Below are 21,432 nucleotides of genomic sequence, written 5' to 3' on the forward strand. Positions count from 1 at the left end.
ATCCCAATGTGTTTCTTGTATCACATGTCATATCTGAAACACTATGAGGTTGAAAACAAAGTATGAACTCACAAAGGACCTAAAGTATTGCAATGATTATATTTCACAAAATTTATTAGGACATAATGACTTGTACATCTCATTGTTGCAATGGGTCCACCTGTATCCCAATTTAAACAATTTGTTTTTTTCCCTTCCCCTCCACAGATTATACCAACATCAAATACAGTGAAAACAGGGGTTATACCGTGGGGGAGTGACATACAAAGCAACAAAGAGATCATCTATATATATGTTAGAAACAATCACATGAAAGGAAAAAAAAAACATTTGATTACTTACCTTGGGGTTCATTTCATCTAACATCAACTTACCCGAACTTTTCTGCTTGTCTTAGACATATACTAGTTATTGCAAATAAGGGAAACCATGGGACTTGGTCGGGGTGGGGTGGCGGGACATACATGGTAGTATGGGGGATGGGAGGGGATGAAAAGGGATAGGAAGAGGAAAAAAGGAGGAGGCAACAATATTTGATAAGAAATGTACTTATCATCTTGCCCATGCAATGTAACCCCTCTGTATGATATTTTCAAAATAAAAATAAATAAATTTATGACAGGAGAGGTTTGTGATTATTGATATCTCTATGGCAATGTGATGTCACACAGGAATTGTAATGTCAGAGTGGACTGATAGTGTCATGACAGAAATGTGATGTCACACTGGAGATTAGATAACAAGAAGTCTGTGATGCTCCAGTGGCCTGTCTGACCTCAATTGTCATTAGGATGAGGATTATGTACACAAAGTCACTGTGATGACATATTTGTGTTGAGGTCAGAATGGGTTTCTTATATCAACCCACATGCAACATGTGCAATAGAATGTAATCACAGAATAGGCATTATTTGAAGAACCTTGGATTTATGAAATTGAGCATGAAATTAAAGGAGGAGGATAAAACAGAAGACATCTCCAAGCTTAAGACTGAGGTTCAGAGTAGTAAACAGTACTTAAAGAAACTAGAGACCCTGAAGTTCAGGATACAACCAACCTGATCAACTAGCAGGGGAAACCACTCTAAAAGCAGTGGGGTATCTAGAGCTGCTAGTCATTCAGATTAAAGGAAGAAGGCAAAACAGTGGTAACAAGTGTGCAAATATGGTGACTAAACTTGTGAAATATGGATACAGGCTCAAGCCTTCTGTCTGTTTATACCCGGATATTTGGCACTCTGGTAAAATTGTCCTGGACCACTGCCTAAATCTGTGTTTAAAACCAGTGGGGCCTCAGCCTGACAAGCCTATGTAATGTATGTAGAAATTTGCCAATAGGTAAATACTGGAAAGCTGGGATAGGTGGAGAAGTCTTTTATGCAAGGGTTCTCACCTGATGAATTTTGGGAAGTGGACTTTACAGAGTTAAAGCATGGAGAGCAGAGGTTTAAGTAGCTCTTACTTTTAATGGACACTTTTTCAGGCTTGGCTGAGGCATTCCACACAAAAACCAAAACCACTCAGGTAACAGCTATAAAATTACTCCATGAAATAAATCCTCGATTTGGTTTATCATTAACAATGGCCCAGCATTCATGGCCCAATTATTCAAATATTAGCTAAGGTACTAGGAATAAATTGGAAGTTCCATTGTATTTATTGATCTCAGAGTTGATGACAGATAGAATGAATAGGACCTTAAACTTAAATTAATTACAGAGACTGGCCATCACTGGCTAAGCCTCCAACCTATTGCTCTCTCAAGAAATATACACCCCTTATGTTAAAGGATTCACTCCTTTCAAAATAATTTATTATAGAACACCCTGTTTGGTTTCTAAACTTGGTAAACTATATTAAAAAATGTTAACCACAATCATATACAGTCCCTGAAGGCTTTGCAACATGTTCTTGGAGGTGTCTCTCCTTTGGTAAATAAGGCCCACTGGCCTCCTGAGAAAAAATCCACAGATTCTGTTTTGTCTGCATAGCTGGTGTGGGTAAAAAGGCAACATGCTTCTGAACTGGAAACCAAGTGGCAAGGACCTTACTCAGTGGTGCTAACTACACCATTAGCTATTAATGTTGCAGGAAAACAGCTTTGAGTCCATCACTCTCAAATGGAAGCAACAGTGTAACAATATCCAGGGAAGGCTGCAAATGGAATGTTCAGCCACACTCAGAGGATCTGTTAAAGATAAGAATTACCAAGTGTTAATTGGTGTTAACTAGTATCTTTCTATGGTCTCTTCCTTGTTATAGGTTAAATTTGCATTTCAAGCCTGTCCAATATAGGGATGAGAAGGGAACGTTTAGCGTTTGGTCAAGAAGTGATAAAGGATTTTATTGGATATAAAAATCAGTGGTGAATGTAATAAGAAGCCGGGACCCAATAATTATCATGACCCCATGGCCTTGCAGAGCATGGGGCAAGCCACTGAAGGGGGCTGGACATGCTGCTGGAGGGGTTGAGGTATCATGCCCCACATGTGAGCTGTCAAGACATGATTGAGCAGTGGGAAGTTTGGGACATGATGTTTGAAAACTGTTAGGCAGGAGATCCTTTGAAGTGATAGAGGGGTACAGTCTATATATAGTCTGCATATTCAGAGCAACAGAAGGGGAAAGAAAGAGCGGAAACACCTAGAAGGAATTGCAGAGACAGCAGAAGGGGAAAAACTTCGGAATAGAGGAATTTGAGGGAGAACAGGAGGGCAAAGATGGCAACTGGCCACCAGGATAGAACAGGATAGGCCTGTGAAGAGTGGAGAGGCCTGAAGAGAAGATGGAAGTGGTGGAAGGGAAAATGGGAAAAACCTGGAAAGAAGGACAGGTCTGTAAAGAAGGACGGAGGAAGGGAAAACAACAAAGCCTTGCCCTTGGAAGTTGGGTTGGTGGTTTGCAGACAGATAAAGGTTGAGGCCACCCATCGCAGCTCTGAAGTTTGGTGGTCAGTGAAGCTCTTGGCTCAGTCTGGTTATCCAACCCAGAACAATTTATTTGAAGGACCCTTTCTAGTAAATACTTTTGTTTATTGTCTTAAATAAGTCTCAATGGGTTGTCTTCTGTTCATAGGTCATAAGTATATATGTTTACAGAAGGAGCTAGAGGTCCCAAAGGCCATGAATTATCTAAAATGTCATGAGCTCATAATGGGTTTGTGATATTATAATGGCAATGTGAGGCCACAATACCATGTCATAATGTTTGGTTGTAACAATTAGTTGGTGTTGTCATAATGGTCTGAGGTCACAATATTTTGTGATGTCACAATCGCTTGGCGATGTCACCTTTAACTCCTCACAAGGATGAGTTCAGAAAAGGATTTTGAGGTCTCCATAGTCATGTGTTGGCACATATGTGAAGTCCTAAAAGTTTTGTGATGTCACAATGTGACACAATGGTCATGATATCTTGAGTGTGAGGTCACAATTATAAATTCACAGTGTATTTCCACAGCACATATCAAACCTAAAATATGAGATCTAAAACAGATTATAAGCATGTCACAAATGTTTTGAGGACAGGAATGGTTTTCAATGTCACAGAAGGTTAGTGATATCACAATGGCAATGTGATGTCACAATATCATATCTTAATAATTTGGTGTCACAATTAGTTGATAAGGCCATACTGGTGATGAGGTCTCAATAGGTTTGTGATGTCACAATAAATTGGAGATATTACAATGGCATGCCAGATCTCATTATGACAACAAATTGCCATTGTGACTTTGAAGACACAATCTGAAAGCCTATTAGCTGTTTACTTCTATTTCACATGTGGTATGTGAGTTCATATCAGAACCCCACTGGGATCTAATAACCATAATGAAATGAAATATCAGAACCTCATTGGGATCTAATAACCATAATGAAATGAAATACCTTTGTGACATCATCATTACCACTGTGATATGACTAAACCCACCCGGCTATCACAAACCGGTCCTATCCTCATCAGAATTGTGACATCCTGCTATTGTGATATCTTAGTCCCTTTGTGAATTCATAATCTCTTTCTGACTTCACATATCAGGTATGATATGTGATATAAGAAATCCACTGTAACATCATGACCATTGTGACATCACATTGCCCTTGTGACATCACGATGATAAAATAACATCCAAAACTTATTATAGCCTCTTAGCCCTTTTGAAACAAATGTGGTTTCTGACATTACAACCTCTTTGTGTACACATGCAGTCATTGTGAGGTAATGACAACTCAGATTACATATTTCCATTGTAACCTCACAAAACTTTTGTGACATAATCACCAGTGTAACATCACATTGTCATTAAGCTCATTATGACATCACAAAACTACAATGATCTCGTAGCATTCTGAAATCACATTGCCATTGTGACATCATAGACACATTTGTGAATGCCTAGTCTATGATTTCATTCTATTTACATTGTAGCACTTGGGTTGATATCAGTAATCCATTGTGACCCTTAACTATTGTGACATTATCAAGGCTTTGTGACATCACACTTACATAGTGATATCACTAACTCACTGTGTCATCAAAATCCCCTCAGGTCTTGATAAATTTTGTGACATATGCTCCCGTGATATCTTGTACCCCTTCTGGGCTCATAATCTGTTTTCAACTTCATAATATTCCACATATGACATGTAATAAGAGAAATCCATTTTCACTTTGTAAACATTGTGATATCACACTGCCTTTGGAGACATCAGAGTCCCTTTGTGAATGCATTCATTCAGAGAGAGATAATGACAATTGATATCCACCATGCCATTGATGTATCACCAAGCCATTGTGACATCACAAACCTATTGTCACCTCATCACCAGTATGATATATCTAGGTAAATGTGACATCATAAATATTATTCTGACATGGTATTGTGACATCCACTGCAATTGTGATATCACTGTTCCATTGGGTTTTCACAAACCTAATATGACCTTTCTTTTTTCCCTTCCACCACTTCATCCTTCTCTTCAGGCCTCTTCAATCTCCAAAGGCCTGTTCTGCTCTGCCCCAGTGCCCAGTTGCTGACATTCCCCTCCTGCTCTCCCTGAAGTTCCTCTCTTCCCAGGTTTTCCCTCTGCTGTCTCACCACTTCTTTCCTTCCAGGATTTTCTGCTTTCTCTCCTCTTCCATGGCTCTGAACAGACAGCTTATATATCCTCTGTATCCTTCCCCCACTCCAAAGGGTCTACTGCCTCATAGTTTTCAACCATCATTTCCAAAACTGTCCAATGTCCAGTACCTACTTGATAGCCCTTCCAGCAACATGACACACCCCATTCAGCACCATGCACCCTATCCACTCCAGCAGACTGGATGTGGGAACACACTGATTAGCAGACCTGCTGATTATTGGAGCCCCCTGGTTATTATATTCCCCATTAGTTTATATGTATAATCAAATCCTTGATTCCTTCTGGAACAAATCCTAAACATTGCTTCTCTCCCCCATTCTACAGAATTAGTACACAAATTTATACAAAAATTAATACACAAAATTATCAGAAAATGAGAAAACCATAGAAATATACTACTTAACACAAATTAATAATTGGTAGTTGTATCCTCAATAGATCTTCTGAGTGTGTCTGAACATTCCATCTTGCAGCCTTCTTTGGACATTGGTCCATTGACTGTGTCACCCTGCCTGAAAAAGTGAACATTATTACTAACAGTAATACTAACATAATACTAACAGTAATACCCATACTTTCCCTCATTGAAGTCCAATTCCAAAAATTCACAGATTGAGGTTTCTCACACAAGTGTAAGTGCCCTCTCCAGATGTTTCAGCATTCTAGCATTTACTACTTGGAAATTTTCTATATATATTATATAAGATAGTAAGGCCAAGGGCCTGGGAAGATGGCTCAGTGGTAGAGCTCTTGCCTTGCATGCATGAGGCCCTGGGTTCGATTCCTCAGCACCACATAAGCAAAATGAAAAAAGCCAGAAGTAGCGCTGTGGCTCAAGTGGTAGAGCGCTAGCCTTGAGCTGAAGAGCTGAGGGACAGCACCCAGGCCCAGAGTTCAGGCCCCACGACTGGACCCAAAAAAAAAAAAAAAAAAAAGATAGTAAGGCCAAGACTGTAGGGGTTTTCAAGACAGATTTAGGCAGTGGCCCAGGACAATTTACAAGGGCCCCAAATAACCAGATATATACAGGCAGAAGGCGTAAGCCTGTAAACAATTTTCTGAAATTCACTCTCCACATTTGCACACTTGTTTTTGCTTCTTCCATTAATTTTAATGACTAGTAGCTCCAGACATAACACTGGTTTTACAGTGCTCTCCTAAACTACTTGATAAGCTTTGTTGTTTTCATGAACTTCAGGGCCTTTAGATTCTTTAACTCCTGTTTAGTAAAACCTAAGTCTGCAGCTTGGAGAGTTCTTTCATTTTTATCCTCCTCCTTTTCCCTCAAGCTCCCTTTCATGATCCAAATCACCTTCTCAAATTCCTCCTCAATCTGCAAGTGTTCTACTAGGGTCATTGGAGAGTTCCTTTGACTATCCAACTGCTGTTTCTTCTCACATAACCTTTGCTTGCTAGTCAGCTTCTCCTTTAAGTTCTCAATGGTACTACTGAGAGGGTTTTTTTTTTCACCTCCAGCTGTTCCATTGGGACATTCTACCTCTTCATTACATTTATGGTGAGAATCTCAACAGTCTGTTTGGACCTTTATTTAGTAGCTTCTCTTTCTTGTTTTTCACTTCATTGTATTTTTCTGGCAGATCTTTTTAACTATTTGTTTAGCTCTTGTGGTTTTTTGCCTAATGCTCTTTCCCTTTCCCAGAAATATCCTATGAAAGCAAGATCTCTTGACCCTGATATATTTCTGTTTACTTTTCTTGGTCTCCTCTTCAATGCAAGCACTTTGTGCCTGTTTCACTAACTTCTCTTTCAGTTCTTTCTCTGTTGCTTTGAATTTCAGCTCACACTCTCTTCAATGTTCATAATCAGCATGTACTGAAGCCTAAAACCTCCTTAAAACATGTCCAGCTCCTTTTTTCTGGGCCTTAATTCCTGCATTCTGCATCAGAATCTCCTCCTGGCCAAGCTTCTAGTCAGCAAGGATGGCAGTGTTGGACTCCTGTCTCTCCTTCAGATCTGACCTGTGGTCTCCATATGTGCCTCATTCTCACCCTGGCAGATATACTTGAATTTTATTTGATTCTGAGTTTTTTTTCATTTTTGAGATTTTATTCTGTTTGACTCTCACAAGTTACTGATTTATGACTTCAAAACTATGCTTTACATCCAAAAATATCTCTTACATATGCTGTTCAATGCAATATTAAGCTCTTGGTGGTTTTTTTACTTTGTTACATATTGTAGATTCAGAGTCTTCTTAAGCCTGTGTTTTCAGGTGTGTGTGTGAATATTTTTCTTCACCACATTTGTTTTTAAGTACAGGGGGCTGAATTTTAAATTGAAAATAGTTGGATTTCAGAGCCCTAAGCTCCTTTCCATGATTTGTAAGAGATCTGAATGCAGTTTCCAAGTGGCTAACATTCTTACATCACCTGTCATTTTCTATCTTTCCCCTCCTTTGGAATTCCCTTTTCCAGTCTGTTTTTGCTACCAATAAGCACACTGATCTAGCCCTATATGTTCCCTACTGCCATTTACAAATGAATTATATTGACTTCGCTGATGGTTTTTTTGATCCATGTCCAGGTGCTGCTACCAAAACTCCAACCCCTTTCTTAGGCTGTTTTTTTTTCTTTTTCTCCCAGGTTATCTCTGATATCAAATCACTGCTTGGCAAATTCTACCAACTCACCTTTCCCTAAAAACTTTCTAGCTTTTGAAGCTTTCTCCCAATAGGTGTGCCTGACTGTGAAATGAAGGGACCTCAGCATCTTTAGGCATATAATTCATATATGCCTCTAGGAACCATTCCACAAAAGCAATCGGGGACTCATGGGGAATTCAACAGTCTCATTTACCTTAGTTAAAAGAGAAATGGGTTGGCTTCCTAGCTGCTGTTGCTATTTCCACTAACAGAGTCTGGCAATAATTGGTAAGTGGCTCCTTACCTCGTTCATTATTGTAGTCACAGCCTGGGCATTTCTGGGGAAAGACTTGTCCAGACTGGGTCTTCTGTCAGGAAACCATCTCATCCAAGGACCCCTTTCAAGACACTGCTCTGGATTTTCTCCCTTTCCTCCCATGTGTACAGCATATGTAAATGTTGCTAACACCAGGGGAAATGATCTTCATTCAAGAGAACTATACGATATTTTTCTCCCATCCTCAAAAAAAGGAGTAAACAGATAGAACTATCAACAATCACACATAAACCAGTAGCCACAGACACTTAACACACATGTCCCACCTCTATCAAAGATGCACTCTCAAGGAACTGCCAGATGCTCTCTGGAGGCAGTCCCAGATAGCCTCTTGAAGAGGACATAGATGGCATCTCAAAAAGGTCCCAGATGGCTTTCCTTGGAAGCCCCAAATGACCTTGAGATGAGGCCCCAGATGACCTTTGCAGGAGGTCCCAGATGAACCTCTTGAGAGAGTCCCAGGTTACCAGCAGAGAAGGTCCCAGATGGCTTCTCAGGGAAGTCCTCAATGACGTCTGGGGGTAAGCCAGTTGACCACAGGAGTAATTCCCAGATAGTCTCTCATGGAGACCCCATATGACCTCCAGAATAGGTCCCAGATAGTCTTTGGAGGAGGCTCCAGATGACTTCTCAAGGACTACTGGATGGGTTCTCATTGAAGTTCCAGATGACCTCTGGAGGGGATCACAGATGGTCCCTCAGAAAAGTAACAGATGATCTCCAGTGGTAATCCCAGATAGATTCTTTTTTTTGTTTGGTCCGGTTGTAGGGCCTGAACTCTGGGGCTAGCACTGTTCCTCAGCTCTTCAGCTCAAGGCTTATGTGGTGCTGAGGAATCGAACCCAGTGTCTCAGGCATGCAAGGCAAGCGCTCTACCACTGAGCCAACTTCCCAGCCCCCAGATAGATTCTTAAGGAAACCCCATATGACCCCTAAGGGAGGTCCCAAATGGTTTCTTCAGAGGTACCAGATGACTTCCCAAAGAGGTCTCAGATGGCTACTCAAGGAAGTTCCACATGACCTCTTAAGGATGTCTCCGATGGTCATTCTGAGATCAAATCCAAATAAGTTCAAGATTGCTTTTCAAGGAAGACCTAGATGACCTCTCAAGGATGTCTCAGATGAGAAAGCCCTAGATGACATCTTGAGGAGGTACAGATGGCTTCCAAAGGAAATCCCAGGCGGGTGCTGGTGGCTCACGCCTGTAATCCTAGCTACTCAGGAGGATGAGATCTGAGAATCGCGGTTCAAAGCCAGCCCGGGCATCAAAGACCATGAGACTCCTATCTCCAATAAACCACTAGAAAACCGGAAGTGGCGCTGTAGCTCAAGTGGTAGAGCGCTCACCTTGAGCTGAAGAGCTGAGGGACAGCTTCCAGGCCCAGAGTTCAAGCCCCATAAACTAACAAAAAAAAAAGGAAATCCCAGATAACTTCCAAAATGGCCCCCCAAAATATGCTGGAAAGCTTGCCCAGACTTAACCCTACAGAGTTTTAAATAACTCTTGTCTTTCTTGTCCTCAGCAAACAAACACTCGAAGGAGGCTCTAAAGCTTGAGTACTGAGACCCTCATCTATGAGGAAGTTTTTAGGGGACAAAGGCCTGATGCAATCCAGATGGACTATATCACTGGGAATCCAATGATTATGAACTCTAAAGTGTGAGACCGTCCATTGAGACACATTTAAGATAATAAACAAATTTCTTTATAGTAGAAAGTGGCCTGCAAATACCTTTCCCTGAGCTGGATTCCCAGATCCAAGAGCAGCCTCGACCATCAAAATTCAGACCACCAATGTACAGCCCCACACATTGTTAATTGGTCTGCAAACCACCAACCTCAAAATTTATTTTCTCTAAAGCTCCAAACTTCAAAAGGCAAGGCTTTGTTCCATTTTCATTCCTCCCTCCTTCTGCATAACCGTGCCTTCCTTCAAGGATTTTCTATTTTTCTTTCCTCTACTTCTTTCTTCTCTTCAGGGCACTTAAATCTCCACTAGCCTGCCCTGATGCAGTCCAGTGGCCAGTTGCCATCCTTACCTTCCTTTAATTTTCCTCACCTCCATGTCTTTCCTCAGTGCTGTCTCATCACATCCTTCTTTCCAGGTCATTCCTCTCTTTCCATCCCCTTCTTTTGCTCCAAACATTCTGCCTATGTATAGACGGGACCTCTCCCTCCCCACTCCAATGACCCCTAACAATTTTTAACTATCATACCCCAAACCACCTACTGCCCAAAGACTTCTTGACAGTACACTATGTGGGCCTTGTCACCCCACTCCCAATACGAGCATACACACCAAATTTTAATGCATTTTCCCCTTCCTCCAGCTTGCCAACACATGGGCCAATAATGAATATTGAATCCTACCAATAATATGAGCCTCCTGGTCATAACTGTATCTTCATTGTGAACTAGTAGCATTGAAATTGGAGATGTCATTGTAAACTCATTGTGACATCACTAACCCATTGTGACCTCATCACCACTGCTACATCACAGAGCCATTGTAACATCACTTTGCCATATGACACCACAATCACATTCTAACTTCCCAAACATATTATGACTTCCAAGAACATTTGAAAAAACACATGTATTGTGACATCACAATACACTTGTGTACCCCTATTTCCATTTTGAACTAATGAGATCAGAAATACAATTTTAACATCACAAACCTTAGTGCCATCATCACCAGTGTGATATCACATTGTCCTTATGACACCAGCAGCTCATAGTAACATCCTCAAATACAATGACATCATAACATTAGGACCACATGTTGTCATTGTGACATAATAGATACATTGTTAATGCCTATTCTGTCATTCTATTTAAAACTGTGGCCTGTATGTTGATAGCAGAAGCACACTGTGACTCCATAACCATAGTGAAATCACATTGTCATTGTGATATCACTGTCCCATTGTGTTTTCACAAAGCAATTTTAACCTCATAATATTTTAGAAAATTCAAGGTCTTTGTGAATTCAAGTTCCTTCTGGGAACTTGTATTCTCATTGTGAACTAGTTGCAATTGAAATTGTAAAAGTCATTACAAAGCTGTGACAAGACAAACAATTTTGACCTCATCACAATGGTGACAGCACAAATCCATTGTGACATAAAATTGTCACTGTGACATCATGACCACATTGTTACATATCAAATTATTTATGACATCTTGCAACTTAAAAACAAAACACGGCATTTGTGACATTACATTACCTATGTGTACTATCTCCTCATTGTGAACTAATGAAAATTGAGAACAGATATGCTATTGTAACATCACAAAACCTTTGGGACCTCATCAACACTGTGACTTCACATTGTTGTTATGACATCATCAGCTTATAGTGACATCCCAAAGTACAATGGCAACATAGCATTTTGAAATCATATTGTCATTGTGATTTCATAGACACAATGTTAATGCCTATTCTGTGATACCATTCTATGTCAAATGTGGCAGGTGGGGATTTATATCAGAAATGAATTGACACCACAAAATCATTGTGACATCATGATCACTTTGTTAGATCACATTGCCATTGTGATATCACTTACCCACTCTGATATCACATACTTCTCATTATCATATGGTTTGTGACATGCTCCCATTGTGATATCTTGGGCTCATTGTGAGCTCATAATCTGTTTTCCACCTCATAATACTTAAGGTAAAAGATGTGATATCAGAAATCCACTATTAAATCATAAACATTGTGACATCAGGCTATCAGAGGTCATGACCATTTTGTCACATTGTGACATCACAAAGCTATAATGAGTCTATCACATTTGTGAAAACAAGGAACTTTGGAGAAATCAAAGTCCATTGTGTACTCATATACTCATTGTAAATTAATAATACTTGAGGCTCCAACATGCACTTGTGATATCACCAACCCAATTAAGATATCTCAATCCTATTGACCTCATCACCAGTATGGCATCATCAAATAATTGTAATATCAAAACATTATTATTACATGATATTCTGCATTACATTGCCATAGTGATGTCACTGCCCATTTATGTTTTCACAGAACTATAATGACCTCATAATATTTTCCAGACTTGTTGGACTTTGGGTGTTCAAGCTCTTTCTGTGAACTTTTATTCTCGTTTTGAAATAATAATTGAAACTAACCATTCCATTGCAATCTTTTTGTGACATCTCAAAACCATTGTCACATCTTCATTGTGACATCACAAAATGATTGTGATGTCAAATGCTACTGTGATATCACATTCACATTTTGACATCCCAAAACTATTATCACCTCTTAGATTCTTTGAAAACACAAGGCCTTGGTGACATTACAGTCCATATATGTACCCGTATACTCATTGTGGACTAATGACAATTGATTTGAAACAGGCCAGTATAATATCACAAGCACTATGTTACATCATCATCAGAATGTCATCACATTCTTATTATGATACAATCAGCTCATTGTTACATCACAAACTATAATGGCATCATAGAATCATTACATATCTTTGCCATTGGGATATCATAGACACACTGTGAATGCATATTCTATGATTAGATAGTATTTTATATGTGTTATATATATTATTAGAAACAAGTGTGACCTCATAACTATTGGGACATTACAATGAGGTTGTGATATCACATTGCCAATGTGAAAACCCTAACCCACCTTGACAATGAAAACCTGTCCCATACTTAGTTCACTATGAGAATATGGGTACACAAAGGACTATGATCTCACAGAGGCCATTTGGAATTCAAAGATGTGGACGTGTTAATTGATTTGGGATATCACAAGGTGATCATGTTGTCACAATGGTAATGTGATTTCACAATGGGTTGGTGATGCCACAGCACTGATAAGGTCACAATGGTTTTATGATTTCACGAAGAGTTTGTAATATCACCAAATGTATGTCCTATTTCAATTGCTACTAGTATAAATTATGTCACAATTTAAACAAATGTGCATGAAGTCCCAAAGGCCATGAATTGTTTGTGATGTCACAACATGACACAGGGTCATGATATCTGACAGAGTTATGTCATAATGATCATGATGTCACATGTCATACCTGAAATATTATATTCACGTCATACCTGAAATGTTATATTCAAAAACAGAGTATGAACTAAAAAAGGTAGCCCAATGACACCATGTGAGAAAAGTCAGGAGGACAGGAGGTTTATGATGTCATACTGGGTCAGTAATTTTACAAGGACAATGTGATTTAACAAGGGGATTATGTGTCATAATGAGTGTCTGATATCAAACTCATGCCACATTGGAAATAGAATGAAGTAAGAGAATAGGCATTCAGAATGTGTCTATATGTCACAATCACAATATGATTTAATAATGCTTTGATGTCATAGATTTTTATATCACAACGAGCTGATGGTAAAATAACAATATGATATCATACTGGTGATGATTTCCCAAAGGTTTTGTGATGTTTCAAAAGCATAACTGATCTCAATTGTCATTAGTTCGCAATGAGGATATGGGTAAACTAAAGGACTATTTGCCACAAAGGCAATGTGGTTTTTCATAATAGATGTGAGATGTCACAATGTGGTCATGATGTCACAACATAAATGTGATGCTGCAATGGGTTTGTGATGATGAGTTCAAAATGGACTTATGATTTCATGAGTTTGTAATATGAAAACCACATGCCCAATTTCAATTCTCCTAGTAAACAATGAAGACAGGCACACCTGTCCCAAAGGCCATGAACTTTCTAAAATGTTATGAGGGTATAATAGGTATGTGAAAATGGAATGGTACAGTGATATCGCATTGGCAATATGATGGAAAAAATATGTCATAATATTGTTTGTTGGGCTGGGGAAGTGGCTCAGTGGTAGAATCTTGCCTTGCATGCATGAGACCCTGGGTTTGATTCTTCATCACCACATAAAAAGAAAAAACAGAAGTGGCTCTGTGGCTCAAGTGATAGAGTGCTAGCCTTGAGCTGAAGAGCTCAGGGACAGTGTCCAGGCATAGAGTTCAAGTCCTATGACCGACCAAAAAATAATTGTCATCACAAATACCTGGTGATTCCATACTAGTGTTAGGGTCACAATAGGTATAGAAATAAAAATGGGTTGGCCAGGTCACAATGACAGTCCAGACCTCAATTTTTATTAATTCAAAATGAGTAAATGAGTTCAAAGAGAGACTATGTTGTGAAGACTCAGGGTCTGTGATGGAGGTGCAGAATGATGTAGGTACTGGAATCAGGATTATCTGAGGATGGTGTTTATGTATGTGGAAAGCTCTTGGCATGCGGGGCTACAGAGGGAACATTTTCTCTCTCCCTATCTCAAAGCATATGTCACAGACTCCTGGGAGCTGAGGAAGTAGCTCTTCTGCTTACTTAAGCCTAGAAGGAGAACAGCTACTCAAGCGTTTTCCTGAGTATGAGCAAGTGGTTTGAGATTGCTCTAAAATAGTTTAGATAAAAATATACAAAGACATTGTCTCATAGTTTAAGCAAAATTGTATCTGTTGAAATTCTTTGTGTGAATGTATCCTGAATAAATCTTGGTAAAGATAATGCTTGCTTGTCTTTAAATACCCACAAGGAATAAAACACAGTATGCAGTGGCAATTGCTGTTTGCAGTCTGCATCCTCTTTGTCCTAGTGATTTCACGACCCTTTACCCAGGGACCCCCAAAACTTAGACGTTGACAATTCCTGACTGAACGGGGACCCTACAGTGTTCAATTCAGGAAGGGATATTCAGGTAAGTATTTTTAATTACAGGATGATGGGACAACTTAACTCTACTCCGTACTTACATATGCTAAAACATTTACTTGTTGCCTATGGTGTAACTTTTTCTACTTCTGACATGGAAATGTGTATTAATATATTTAGGGAATGGAATCTTTGATTCCCTGAGGAAGGGATGTTAGATGTTGATGACTGGATATGAGTAAAGTATAATGTACAAAGAGCTGTTCAAGAAGGGGAAAGGATTCCTATTAGATTTTGTTTCATTTGGGTTATTTTACATATCTTTCTTAAAGCTTTAAATCAGGAAAGATTAATAGCAGACTTAAAGAGGATGCCCCTTCTATTGTAGATTTACAATTGAACTCTGAGGTTAAGGACGCAATAGATAAGGATGCATCACAATTAATGGAGAAAAAACAAGAAGGAAAAAAGGCTGATAAGGAACAAACTGAAAGCCTAAATAGAATGTCAGAGCAAATTGAATTGATTTTATCAAGATTACAGCATATAGATTAAGAAATTAGCAGAGTGAAAGGAGAATCTGAGAAAGTGAAAGAAAAACAGTCTTCGGCTCCTCTGCTAGTGGATGCAATTTTAACGGCATCACTCCCTCAAAAAACAAAAGGCTCAGACAGTGAGTCCAATGACGAAATGCCTATTTTTTCTTATCCTGTAATTCGACCACTCCCTATGAATGTTATAGCTCAACCAGCCAGATAAGAGGGTGTGCTATCGATGATATGGGTAAACGTAAGAAGGCAGTGATTTTGTATGGTCCCCAGTCTCATTTTGTTAAGGAATTGCTTAATGGGCTTGCCCGACATTACAATAATTTTGCTCCCAAGGATTGGAAGATGCTTTGTAGAGCCTTGCTTAAGGAACCTGAATAACTACAATGGAAAATGTGGTTTACTTAGTTATGTACAGAAAGGGCTAGACAAAATGCACAGAGCAATACTCCATGCATTCAGGTCATAACCTTTCCCATGTTGAGTGGTATAGAATAACAGAACAATATGCAGATGCTCATATGCAAACGAACTCTCCTGAAGAGATCCCTGAGCAGTTACTAGACATAGATATTGAGGCATGGGAGAGGATTAGGCCAGTAGGAGATCATTATGGCTCCTATACTAACATAATTCAAAAACCTAATGAACCCTATTTTTTGAATTTTTATCACGATTGAAATTGCCTTGGAATGTACCGTTGTAGGAGAGGCTGCATGGCAAAAAACTGTTGTGCATGCTGGCTTATGAGAATGCTAATGTGGACTGTAGACGAGCCTTATTGCTTATTAATGAATCTGGGGATGTAAATATATATTTAAGGGTGTGTAAAGACATTACATCCAAATCCCGGCGTATGCAGTTGTTGGCTGAAACTATGGCCACTACCTGGCATGCTTTACAAACCAAAGCCTCTAAAATGTTTTGGATGTGGTCAAATGGGACATAAAAAAAGAATTGTGAAAAGGCTACTGATGTTGACAAGAGAAACCCGTAATTTGACCAAAAAAGGACAGCACTGGGCAAGAGAGTCTAGATCAGAAATAGATAATATTGGAATTCCTATAAAAAAATGCTTACCCTATTCAGGGAGACTCTCCATCGGGCCAGCCCTGGGGACCAGGATTAATAACTGAGGACAGCCAATCATTTCCTCCCTCGTCCCTGCTACAGCCCACAGCGCTGCAGTGGACATGCCAGCCTCAAAAGGTTTTACTTTGAAAGTTGGTGATAGGCCACAAAATTCCTACCAGACTTTATGGGCCTGAAGGAACATTTGGCCTATTGACTGGTAGATCCACTCTTAATGCAGGAGTTTTAGTACATTTAGGAATGATCGATGCTGACTATATTGGAGAAATAAAATGTTTAATGTAAGCTGCTGCAGATATTTCCTTTAAAAAGGGTGAACGAATTGCTCAAATTTTGTTATTACCATATATATCTATTGGAATGTCATTTACAGCCTGTTTTGGGGGATTCGGAAATACTAACCAACAAAATGTGTTTTGGACTATTCCTATTACTAAAATGCAGCCTAAGATTAAAAATAAATATTCAGGGAAAGATAATGACAGGACTAATAGACACCAGCTCAGATGTTATAATTATCAACACTCATGAATGGCCTAATCATTTATTATATGAAATAATCCAGTGTAATAGTAAAGGAGTTAGCAATACTCCCATAAATTCTATTGGACAAGTAGTGTTGTATGTTACTATAACCTCAGAAGATGGACTGACAGCTGTCCTTAAACCATATATTATGGAAATTAGAGTTAACATAATTGGTAGAGATGTACAGGAACAATGGGGAGCTCATATAAATTTTAACATTTTTAGATGGAGCCCATAAAGATATTATGGAAATCTGAAAAACCTCTTTGGATTGAACAATGGGCTTTATCAAAAGAGAAATTAGATGCAGCTCAACAATTAGTTGAAGAACTGTTAACCAAAGGACATATTGAGCGGTCTATGTCACCATGGAATTCTCCAACATATGTTATTAAAAAGAAGTAAGGGAAATGGAGATTGCTGTCTGATTTACAAGGAGTTAATGCACCCATGTACTCTATGGGGGCTCTATAACATGGTATACCATTGCCTGTCATGCTTCTTAAAAATTGGACAAAAATAGTAATAGATTTACAAGATTGCTTTTTTTTTTTACCATTTCTGTACATGTAAAATATTGTAAAAGATTTGCCTTTTCTTTACCACAAATAAGTTATCAAGCCCTTTGTCAGCGCTTCCAATGGAAGGTGTTGTCCCAAGGAATGGTGAACTCTCTAACCATGTGTAAGATATATGTTGATAAGGCCTTAAAACCTGTTAGACAAAAGTGACCTCACATTTATATTTCTCATTATATGGATGACATTTTATTTGCAGGACCAAATTGGCAGAATTAGAAATGGTGTTACAGTGCTTAACCTGTATATTTAAAGATTTTGGATTAATAATAGCACCTGAAAAAATACAAAAAATACAGTAGTAAAATATTTAGGATATGTTGTTTCTAGACAAACAGTGGCACCTCAAAAATATCTTTATGATGTGATCAATTACATATGTTAAATGATTTTTAAAATTTAGGAGAAAATATGAATTGGATGTAACCGGCCCTAGGAATCCCTACTTATCAATTACATAATTTGTTTATATTGTTACAAGGGGAGCCTGATTTACATAGCAAAAGGACTTTAAGTAGGCTGAAAGAGAATTACAATTTGTAGAACAGAGCATGAAAGAAATGTTTTTATATCGAGTAACGCTGTATCAAACCATAAATTTTATGCAGTTTGTAATACCCACAGGAATTATAGGACAAAATGAGCTACCATTAGAGTGGATTTATACGTTGCATAGATTTACAAAAATTATTATGCCTTTTGAACAACAGTTGGCAATTATTATTCAAAAGGCCAGGCAACGTGTATACTTTTTGTCATCAAAGGAGTACTTGCCAAAATAAAGACTGATAATGGACCAGCCTATAAACGTATCAAATTTGAAAGATTTTGTGAACTTTATGAAGTGGTACATATTACATGAATAGAATATAATTTCCAGGACAAGCCATTAATGAACGAGTTCATGCACTCTAAAACAACAAATTTTTAAAAAATTAAGGAGGAAAAGGTTGGACAAAGATATGGATATTTTGTGGTTTTCCATGCAAAATCCTGAAATTATTTTACATCAGGCTCATTATGTTCTTAAATTTTTAAACTTATCACAAGGAGATATTTTAACTACAGCTGAGGGCCATTTTGAACAAATATTAGGAAAACCTTATTTAAATGGTCCCATATGGATTAAGATTACATTGGACGCTGAATGACAACCAGGAACATTATTGCATAAGGGGCAAGGATATGGTTTTGTGTTTACACAGGATGGCAGACAATACTGGTTTCATGCCCGATGAATACAGACACGGCCCAGAGAGGACAGCCCCGTATCCTACAAGGAATCAGCCACCAGTTGAGGAAGAAGAAATCCCCCGTGCAGGCCATGGCTCACTAAGCTTTGGGACGACGTCGCCATCAGTGTCAGTGGGCTGCCCCGCTGCCCAACTGGGGACAGGTTAAAAAGATGACTGGAGAAGGACGAAACATGTTACAACGCACTAGTTTACCTGTAATGGCCGAGAACTTGTTCCTGGCCATTTGCGCCCTTCTTTCTGTAAACTCTGCCCATGCCAATGTAAGTTATTGGGCCTTTGTTCCTAACACTCCTTTATTGGAAACCGTTGTTGGGGGAGACATGCATGTAACTGGCAAACCTTTCCTGCTGTTTCATCTCCTCCTTGGAATAACTTGACATTTAACAATAAGGATGATGGTAACTTTTGAAATTTTACTTACTATACTCATTCCTTTCCTGTTTGTCTGGGGCCTCCTCTGTGTTTAGTTATGAAATGGCAACATTGGATCTTACCTGGGAAATGCACTTCCAATTCTAGAACACAGCTGCAGAGATCACCTAGTTGGCCCACTAATAGTAGCTGGGAAAGCATCACCTTGGATGGCGAGTTATCCTTATCTATGTGCCCTGATTTTACTTATATTGATTTAAAATATCAGGCTTTTGTGTGGCAAGAGTGTAGATGAACAATTGGAGAAATGTTCAATAATTTTATTAATTGGGTACCTTTTGGACAGTTAATTAACCGATGTTCACAATAGAATATTACTAGATATGATTTATCTAATGTTACTAGGATGCCTGATGCCATTAATGGACTGCTTACTGGAGCTCGATTGATGGCCTGGGGAGATGGAGGCATTCTAGATGCTCAATGGGCTTTCATGGCTGCACCCACTGCTATTTAGACTCATTTTTGGAAGGTTGCAGCAGCGCTGAAACCCGTGATGCTATCAAATGGATCGTTTTCGGGAACAGCAAACACTACGTCCATTTGTAATTTTACTTTGTACAAATCTTATGATGTAACTGCTGGTATACCTCTGCCTTATGAATTTTTAGTAGGAAATTTTACATTTTCTCCTACTCTTTCTTGTTTTAATTGTAGCCTGTATTCTTGCGTTAATTCCTCTCAATCTTAAAGACAGTGATAGTATTATGATTTTTTCAACAAAGAACTCGTATTTGGCTGCCTGTTAAATTAGGAAGAGAATGGTCCCCAAATCCCCTGGATAGTGTTGTTTATCAATTTTTTAACAAACTGCTAAAACGTACAGAGCATATGATTGGAGCCATTGTAGCTGTGATTTTAAGGTTAATTACTATTACCACTGTTGCTGCGGTGTCTGGAATTGCCCTACATACTTCCTTACAAACTAAACACTGTGGAAGATTGGCACCGGTATTCACATGAATTGGGGGTTTCACTATTAGAAATTGATGTTCAGTTACAAACACAGATTAATGTTCTTAAACAGATGGTGGGATGGTTAGGAAAAAAGATATTGGTTGTGGAAAAACAGTTATTATTGAAATGTGATTGGAATTCTACTACCTTTTGCATTATTAATGTAAAATGTAATGAACCTATATGTGATTGGAATGTAATACAGCAGTATTTATTTGGAAATTCTACTGCTGCTCAATTGATTGCTCAGTTACAATGTAATGTACATGATATTTTTGGTAAACAATTTACAAATGATGATGCTTCTAATATTGCTGATGCATTTATTAAACAGTTGGAAGAGTTGGAACTGAAATAAATACTACAAAACCTTTCACATACTGCTAGTGGTATGGGAATTATGATTACTATTATTTTGTTTATACTTTACTGTTATGTTTGATTTTTATGAAACCAATGCAAGCTTCTATGATAACCCTGTGGAAAGTTTTACTTTTAAAACAAAAGAAAAAAGAAGGAAATTGTGAAGACTCAGTGTCTGTGTTGGAGGGGCAGATTGTGTTTGTGTATGGGGGAAGCTCTTGGCATGCTGGGCTAGAGAGGGAACATGTTCCCTCTCCCTATCTCAAAGCACTTGTCACAGACTCTTGAGAGCTGAGGAAGTAGCTCTTCTGCTTACTTAAGCATAGATGATCAGTTAGTCACATAGATGAACAGCTAGTCATGCATTTTCCTGAGTACAAGGAAAAGGTTTGAGCTTGCTCAAACAAAGATATTGCCTCATATTTTAAGCAAAATTGTATCTGTTGAAATATTTTTGTGTGGATGTCTCATGACTAAATCTTGGCAAAGATAATACTTGCTTGTCTTTAAATACCCACAACGAATAAAGCCCAGCATGCAGTGGCAATTGCTGTTTGCACTCAGCATACTCTTTGTCCTGGTGATTTCACGAACCATACCCAGGGATCACAATGCCTCAGTCGTTAACACTATGTCTCTCAACGCATGTGAGTCACACATGTCATGAAGTCCTAACAGGTTTTTGATATATGATTGTGACAAAATGTTCAAGATGTCTGGCAGTGTGATGTCACTATGATAAAGAAGTCACAGTGGATTTCTAATATCACATGTCATATCTGCAATATTAAGAGGGTGAAAGATTATGAGCTCACAAAAGGCCTATTTCAAAATATCAACATGTCACACAGTTATTAGTAAATATCAGGCTTGTGATGT

Source organism: Dipodomys merriami, unplaced genomic scaffold (assembly GCF_024711535.1).
Source record: "Dipodomys merriami isolate MVZ:Mamm:240054 unplaced genomic scaffold, mDipMer1.0.p SCAF_18, whole genome shotgun sequence".
Taxonomy (NCBI): domain Eukaryota; kingdom Metazoa; phylum Chordata; class Mammalia; order Rodentia; family Heteromyidae; genus Dipodomys; species Dipodomys merriami.